The sequence below is a fragment of the Cornus florida genome, unplaced genomic scaffold (assembly GCF_030987335.1).
Source record: "Cornus florida cultivar Cherokee Brave unplaced genomic scaffold, ASM3098733v1 CherokeeBrave_3.0.0_Hap2_Chr06, whole genome shotgun sequence".
NCBI lineage: Eukaryota > Viridiplantae > Streptophyta > Magnoliopsida > Cornales > Cornaceae > Cornus > Cornus florida.
The window spans coordinates 1,869,656-1,878,634 of record NW_026775576.1 but is presented as its reverse complement, the minus strand read 5'-3'; the positions used below and the strand labels follow the sequence as shown (position 1 = coordinate 1,878,634).

The 8,979-nt window shown below is 35.1% G+C and overlaps 1 long non-coding RNA gene across 1 annotated transcript; it reads left to right on the top strand.

Moving 5' to 3' along the window:
- Positions 1–350: 350 nt before the first annotated feature.
- Positions 351–5,473, top strand: LOC132311050 (uncharacterized). Its single transcript, XR_009482803.1, has 2 exons — positions 351–1,321; positions 5,337–5,473. It is a non-coding gene; the product is annotated as an uncharacterized LOC132311050 (long non-coding RNA).
- Positions 5,474–8,979: the final 3,506 nt, after the last annotated feature.

Genomic DNA, 8,979 nt, shown 5'->3' with positions numbered 1-8,979 from the left:
CAAAATGTAAGACGGCCATATTTACTTTGATATGAAGTTAGATTCTGATTTTTTAGACTAAGTTGTGTTGAATATTTCTTTTAATTTTTGATATAAACTGGATCGTACTCTTTATAAAGTACCAAGACCGGGTTTTGTTTTGTGTTTTTTCAACATTAATATATTTTAGGTATTTATCATTTTATTTTAATAAAAATTTTGCATTCTTATAATTTTTTTGTGCGTGTGAAACTTTATAAAGGGCCTCATATTTGAAAGTCCGTCTAGGGCCTCTCAAAATTTTGGAGATTTCAGGCCGACCCTGCGTGGTAGAAGATCCTTTTTACCATGGTCCTTTTAAAACTATGGTTAAAAGATTACTTTCTATCACGATTTTACTTGAATCGTGGTACAAAGTGAAAAACTTTCCCCCTCCATAGGCGGGAATTATTCCCGCTAATTGTGGAAAATAAAAAAGAAATCCTCAGTACAAAAAACGCATAGAAAGTGAAAATTTTCCTTGCCTCCACAGGCGGGAATTATTCCCACTAATTGTGGAAAATAAAAAAGAAATCTTTAGTAAAAAAAACGCATAGAAAGCTAAAATTTTCCCCACCTCCACAGGCGGGAATTATTCCCTCCAATAATTGACACATCACACATGTTCTTACACACTAAATATTTTTATCTAAAAAAAAATAAAAAATAAACTATTATATACACACACCCACACAGAAGAAGCATTTCTACAAAACATTTACTGTCGATATATACACAGCTCAGACGATGTTCCCCTTTTCGATCAAAACAGGCGACGATTGAGACTCTTGCGGGGATATCTTTGACAACTGGGGTCGGTCTTTCCATGACTAGTACACGCGAACATGCCGCATTCTTTCTTTCTCCAAAATGAACCAAGCCCTAACCCTCTTTCTATCGAATCCCTTTTATCTATGATTTGAAGTAGTCTGGTGTCGTGGAAGCAATCTTTGTGTAACAGAGATCATTTTTATCCAAGTCCTAACCCTCCCTCTCTCATTCGAAGCCCCTATTATCCAAGCCCTAACCCCATTCCTCCCATTCAAAGGAAACTTTGGCATCAAACCCCTGATCTTGCAAATCGGTCTTTCCGCCGTCTCTCATGGATCAATTAAGTCTTGTTGCGGTTGCATCCCATAAGAGATTTCCTTTCAAAGATGACTCTGCTCGATCTCCCTCGCCTAAAAAGGTCGGCACACCAATGTTTACAGCATTTTTGAGATTTCCATTTCCACCGCAGGGGAAGCCCTAATTTGTGTTTGCATTGATTAATTTTGAAGATTTGGAGTAAACCCCTAACGAGGTTAGTACTTTTCCTTTTATATTTTGTTTAGTGATTGGATTTCATATATTTTGATATATCAATTTGCCGATTTAGGCAATATTTTATGAAAAATGATTCATTTATTGATGGATTTTATATACTTTGATATTGCAATCTACAATTCACGTTTTATATTAAACCTTAAGTGCCTTAACTCTTCCTTGTTGGGTTTCCCTTATATTGACAGTTGGTTTTGGAAACTAAATTTTGGTTTGAAGCTTTTGGGTTAATTCTGGCATTTTTCTTCTCTTATGCCTCTTCTTATTCTAAGAATTAAAATGTGAATGGTAATTTGTTGTGGTCACTGTCAGGAATTGTATTGTGCTCACCAAACCCCATTTTTTAAAATAGTATGCACCAATAATGGTATCGACAGATTTCACACACAAACAAACACACATTGTAACAACCCGGTCATTTGCCTTCCTTTCCTTTTTCCTGAAATTTTACGAATGAATTTTTTTCGTTTAATTTTCCTTTCTGAGCTTTGTTTTGTGTCGCTTAGTGTCATCTCGAGTGCTCAGAATTGGTTTCTGAGACTCTTTCATGTGAATTGACAACTTCCTTTGAGGACCGAGTTATTTTCGCATTTTTCGTTTTTCGGACACTATGCGCTATTTCGTCTTTTCCCTATTCTGTCATTTTTCCTATTTCGTCTTATCTTTGTTTGTCAGTTTTTGGCACAACCTCACTTCTCATGCTCGGATTTGGTTTTTGACTTCACGTGCCTTCATCTTGAGTGGTTTTCTCGAAATACGTATCTTTACTTTTGCAAAAAAGTACTCTAGTTGCTCCCGGTGTCCATAGGGGCATGGATGCACAATTCTTTAGAATCCTTTTCATTTCTTGGGGTGTTTTTCATAAATTTATTTTGAAGATATTTTATTTCAGAGGCATTTAAGAAAATATCTTTTGGAAGATATATTCATTCTGGGGCAGTTTCGCAGTTAACCCTTTTTGTAGGGGCCATTGTTGAATTAACGAAAGTTATTGCAAAATATCTCGTCTGGAGCCTGGATCCTCATACGAGATTCATTTTTACTTTTTGTTGGCTCGTAAATTCATAGAATTCCGTTCTGGTCGTTTTTCTCCAGTTTCAGAGTTTCTGGACCCGGTTACCGCCGAACTTGTTCGGGGCATAACTTTCTGCTCGGGACTCAGTTTTTGACGCCATTTTTTTCGTTGTTCATATTTTCTTATTTTAAATCTTTTTTGTTCATGGAGTTTTGCCATTTGAGCGCGTTTGCTCAAAATCCACTTTTCTGGACCCAGCGGGGCCCTTTTAGGGCACTTTTTGAGATTTCTATAAATAGGTTGCCCTAATTTTTAAAATCAGATTTTCAGACCTTCTTCCTCCTCTTGGCTGGCAGCCATGGGAGCCCAAGGGGCTGCCTTCACTCTTTCTTCTCCTCCACTTGATTTCCTTGGTAGAAATCCTTTTGCCTTAGCATTTGTTGTTCGCCTCATCGTGCTTTACCATTACCCCTTATTAGAAACCATTTTTGGCCAAGTTTTGAGTTTGGGTTTGAGGCCAAGTTTGGATTTTCATGGGGCTTCTTGCGGATTCTTGTTCACGGTGTTGTCCCCGACAAAACCTCTCGGTATCGTCGAATTCGGGGCACTTTTATTTTGGTGTGCCTTTGGGATTTTCATCTCAAATTGAGGTATGAGATGTTCTAGGTTTAAATTTTTGTTATATAGCATGCTTGTAATGCTTATACTACTTGTTTGCATGATGAAATATAAAATTTAGAGATTTTATTATTTATTTTTCTTGTACGGGATCTAATTTTCCCGATTGCTCATAACTTGGTTTAAATATGTAGTATGATTTTATATTGCCTCTTGATATGCTCATTGTCGTGTATTAAAATTGGAACATTTGAATAAGTATTAAAGATTTTATTTAATATTTATCTTAGGTGAAAGATTAATTCACATGGCCTTAACTAACTTGAAATTAATATGTGTTAGCATATTATATTAGGCCTTAGCATGTTCTTCAACATAGTTGAATTTGAAAGTGATTGGAGGTATTTTGAAAATTAGTAATTATTAATTAATTAGATTAATTATTTTGCCCCAAGTGCACTATTCACTCTATTTAAATTCCGACTTGATATTCTTGATCTACATGCCATATAGCTTCACATATATTTGATTTAGAATATTCGGTGAGGTTTTGAAACCTTTCATTTAATTAATTTCATTGTTTAAGATTTAATCCTCATGGTGATATACAACTTGGAATTGAATTATGGCATGCTAGAAAATTAAGCTTTGGTGTAGTTGTTCACATATATTAAATTGGGATTAATTGCATGAGAATTGCAACTTTTAATTTATATTTAACTTTAGTGAAAGGTTAAGTCACATGGTCTTAAATTGAATGAAATAAATTTGTAATGTGATATTACATTAGTCTTTGGAATATTTTCTAAGATATGTTAAATTGAGAGCATTTGGTTAAATTTAAAAATCTAGAGATTTAATTAAAATCTATTTTGCGGTCCCATTAGCCTAATTAAAGTTTTAATTTGATATTTGTATTGGCCATGACTTGTTTACTAGTATATATTAATTTGGGACTATCTGAAATTGTTTTAGAACCTTGGGATTTAAATTAGCATGATTTAATTAAAGTTCTACTTTCTTGTTCTAGCAACCTAATTGAGTTTTAGAATGAATATAGGGGATGACCTTGCCATGTCCTTTAACATGTGTTAAATTGAGGTTAATTGGAATTGAATCGGAATCTATAATTTAATTGTGTTTATCTATTTAAATTCTATCAATTTGCTCCATGATCTAGTTGTGTTTTAGAAGTGGTTTCTATATTCAAATCATGGACTTAGACTTGTTGTATATTCATTTGGTTATGTTTTGAACATTGGATAACATAGTTGCTATGTTTGTATTCGTGATAATATGTTTTCCTTATTGAATATATTGTTGCCTTGCGTAATGATTTGCATACTTCATGTTTAACATCTTTCATGCATAGCGTGGAACGAATCGCACACTGAAGATTCGACATTCATCATATCATATTAGTTGTGGATTTAGAGCATGTATTGTATAGGTTTCCAGATTTGGTTGTGCTTAGTAGATAGTTGATTATCTTGCATATTCCTGTTGATATATGCGTTGTTGCACAACTTGTTGATTTTGGAAACTTGGGGATGTCGTTGTTTGACTATGGCTAGGACGTGGTTCTAGTACGGGGGATAGTCCCTCTATATGATTCGGCGTGATGTCCGAGTATCCACTTTGTTTGACTTCGCATTTCATTTTCAAGTTGATAACTAGATGATGTTGTAACTTGTTGTTTCTTATTTGTCGTTTCATTTCAAGTTACAGGATGTTAACTTTGCGAAATTGTGCTTTATGCGTTGTATTGCAAGTTCCAATGTTGGTTAAATTGCATCGATATTGAAAATCGTGTTTTGACGTTCTAATAAAGCTTAGGATTGATCCTATTGATTCATTTATAACATAGACGTTAGGTGGCATGAACCACTACTATTATTTTGTGCTTTAGATTCTAAGTTGATGGCTTTGAGAACTTAAACCTTATTGCATTGTATAACATGCTCTTTTGTTGTTGAATTGCATGGATAATGTGATTCTTGTTAACTTGTATTCAAATATGCTTTTGTCATGTTATATGGATTACTCTAGACCTAGTTCAATTGTATTGAAAATGCAATTCATGTTAATCTATGCTCAATCATTCTTCTTGTTGTGTTCTTAGATTATCCCAACCATGATTCGTTTCATACACGTAGGTATATCATGATTCTTGTTGCTTAGACTCTAAGGTAGCTTAGGATGCTCTCCAAGTCTCATTTGGACATAGACGTTAGGTGGCATGAGCCCCTTTAATATGTTTCACCTTAAGGTGATAAATTTGTAAAATGCTAGGTCGATGCATGCTCATCTCCTACGAGTAGCTTTATGTTACTCACCCCTACGATACTGGGGCATATTTCAGGTACGAAGCCTTGGTTCGTGATGCCTAGCATTCCTTGAATGTCGTGTAGCTTTCAAGTTTCCATTTCATGCAAATGTTAGCATGAAATGTCATTTTGTAGACTTATATGTCAAAATATGTATATTTGATTCCATGTATGTAATGTGTATTTAAGTATACTTCTTTCAATGTATTTGATATGTATGAGATGAGGCCGGAGGCCAATGACAATTATATTGTATTCTATGTACTTTTTAACTTCATGAAATATTGTGAAAATCTTGAAAAATCGCAAGTCATTGCTTTACCATGGTTGCATCGGGTGTGGGAATTCCGTTTTCATTCTTTCATAGGGTCTTATAAATCATGTTTGAAGTGTGGCCAAGGGCCAAACGGTCATTTGATCCCGTTTTGTATTTTTGGATTCCGAGTTTTCATTCCAAGTTCCATTTTTGCCTTTTTGCCCGTTGGGGGTCAGATTTTGTATTGGTGGTATTTTTAAGTCATGGACCATTGTATCACGTCCAAATAGGTAAGTTACATTTGCGTGCATGGTCGTTTTCGGACAAAACCTTATCGTTTGTGTTTTGAGCCTTTTGTGAATTCATTTCGCATATTTTTTGCATATTCTGATCTAAGGGCATTATGGACCTTTCACGGTGGTTTTATTTTCTTCTTTCAACATGGTTGAATAGAAAACATGATTTTAGGGGGGGTTTCTTTTCTGTATTTTTTCAGAAAATGTCATCTTGATATCGGAAATCACTTACGAAGTTCAGCTCTCAGTTTTTCAATTTAGCAGCTTTTTAGACCTCCATGACCAGATTTCATGGAGGGTTATTTTGGGCATTCTACATTGCATTTTTTTTTTTAATTCTCTCATTAGTCAAGTAGAAAATTTAATTTTGAGGGGGGTTTCTTCTTTGTGTTTTTCCAGAAAAATTCATCTTCTAGCCCGTTTTTGCTCTCAGTTGCAGACAGTCAATGTAGCAACTTTTAACCCTCTTGTTCAGTTCTGATCTAGGGGTATTTTGGGGATTTCAGAGTGAGTTTTTTTTGATTCCGTTCACGATGTCGGGTAGAAAACTCGATTTTAGGGGGGGTTTCTTCTTCATGTTTTTCCAGAAAAACTCGTCTTGACTTCCGTTTCAAGCCTCAGTTTTGGGCAGATAAAAAAAAAATGTAGCAGCAGCCAAGGGCTGCCACTAGCCATGTCTTTGGGCGCCGGCATGCGCGCCTGTGGGCTCGCGCATGGGCGCCGTGTGCGCCATGGCCTTCGTCGGGCCGCTGCGACGTCTCAACTTCAAACCCTCGTTTCTCCCTCGTCCGGACTCCAAATCGAGTGAACTTTTTTTTGAACTTGACTAATTTTTCGCTGTCTTTCCAACGGTGTGCTCGGTTGCACCCAGATCTTCTTGGATAATGACCATTTTACCCATTTGGCCTTAAGTGCTCATTTTTCTTCGTCAGGCAGTTTCTCCTTTGTCTGGACTCCGAATCATGCGATTCTTGAGTCCCTCCTGATTATTTTTTTGTTGTCTTTCCAGCAATGTACCCGGTGGCACCCGAATCCACATTTTTCAAAAATGACTATTTTACCCCTGGGGGTTTATTTGTCATATTTTCGATCTTTTGCTTCCGCATCAGTTCTTGTTGAGTTCCACAACCTCATGGAAGGTCACTTTGACTTCTTAGAGTCTTGTTTTCTGTTTTCGCTTCCGCATTCGAATCCATTATCGGATCATCCTTACTGTTCATCATAGGACACGCTGGCCTAAAAACCAGGGTCGACACACACATGTATATATACAAACACACAATAAACATGATACCGTTCCAGTAAGCAACTAATAACCTGTAAGGATCATGCAAAGGGCAGGCAGGTGCTATTTATATTCTTATTTTTAAATTCAATAGAAGATGGGTCCAAAAATCAAAGTATGTGAAGTAGATATGAAGTACTACATATTGAATTTGACTACCACATGATCTGCTCTGGCTGTTGTGGAGTAACAACACTACACGCACATGTCACACATTTTACTTGTCTTGATCCTTTCATAGATATTAAAAAAAAATAAAAAAAGGAAAGAAGAATATGTCTAATTAAATTTAGAAAAGGAGTGAAGGGGGAAAGCATGAAGTGATTGAGAAGCCTGGTATTTTAGGGTTGTATTTTGTTTTATTGGTGCATAGGAAAATGTGAAAAATTTTCAATGTGTGTTTTAGTGCTTTGTTTGGTTTCTTTAATTAAAAATTGATTCATTTATTTTGACTTGTATGAGGAAATGATAGGAGATTAGTGTGATCTCATAATCTGGATCTGCCTTTTTTGTTAATGCGTGTGTTGGTGTGTATTATAAATTTGTAAATAATACTGTCTATAACCATAAGGATAGTATGAAAGTAATCAAGTTGAAACAAAGCTCTAGGCCTGTTGAATCCGATATCTCACTCTCTGTGTGTTAGGGTTACTCCATAGAATTATTGAAGTAAAATATGTCTTAGTTACCCTTTGAAAATCTTTCAACACAACCCATCATTAATGAAAATCAATCAATCAACCCAAGCAACCACCACTATCAGCCATGTAGATCAGTAAATTCATTTATATTACTTATGGTTATCACAAATGGGTTCTTAGGCATTATTAAAATTAATGCCCAGACTAAATAGGTCAAATGGGTTTTATTACTACTGCAACTTTCTATATAGGACCTATCCATTTTATTTTAGCCTTTTATTTGTGTAAGTCTTGTATTTGAGTCCCTTTCATTTTTGGTTCTATTAGAAATGGATCTCTTTTTCTTGCCATGTTCAGAGGGGTATGCCTCATCTTGATCTTTTGTACTCTTACTTCTCTTTTAAATGAAAGTCCTATGCCACATTCAGGAAAAAAAAAAAAATGCCAAGAGACTAAAAAAGGTACAGTTCTCTCTAATCTCCCATACTACCATTTAAGAGTAATTGACAATGAGGAGTGCAAACATTCAGATCACATTTCTCATAAAAAATTCCAAACTTTTGAGTGTTTGAGAAGCTTAAGCTTGTTTTGATTATGATCTATTCAACAGATAACAAAACTGAAAATACATATGAGAAAGTTCCAATAGGAATTTTGAAATTTTATTATGATGTTCAGAAGAAAAAACTTCCAAGTAATATTTAGAATTGCAGGAGGGATGGCAAAACAATTGCAATACCAAACCCTATTAGTCAGAGCTAATGATTGAGAACCAATCTCAGACTTACAATTTATTCCAAAACAGACCTTATCATCAAAAATCTTTCCCAAAGCATGGAAGCATCTAGCATCCTAAGTCTAAAAAGGATTTAGACTAAAAAATGTCATACCATTACCTTTAAAGTAAAATTATCAAGAAAATAATTCACTCATTGGGAAGGTCTTATTCTGTGGGGGAATGTTACCTTGAAAGGTAGTTTGTCTTGTTTTTTTAATTAATAGATGGCTATTGGCTACTAGTGTTTAAGTATATTTGGTTGGAAAGGAATCAAAGATGGTACAATAATAAGGTTTCTGATATATTTTCAATTCAGCAGAGGATTATTAGAACAGTTCAGTTGAGAGCCTTCTCTATTCATGATGTTAAGTATTCCATGACTAATACATGGCTTGGTTCTGTTTTCTCTTGATTTATGGTTT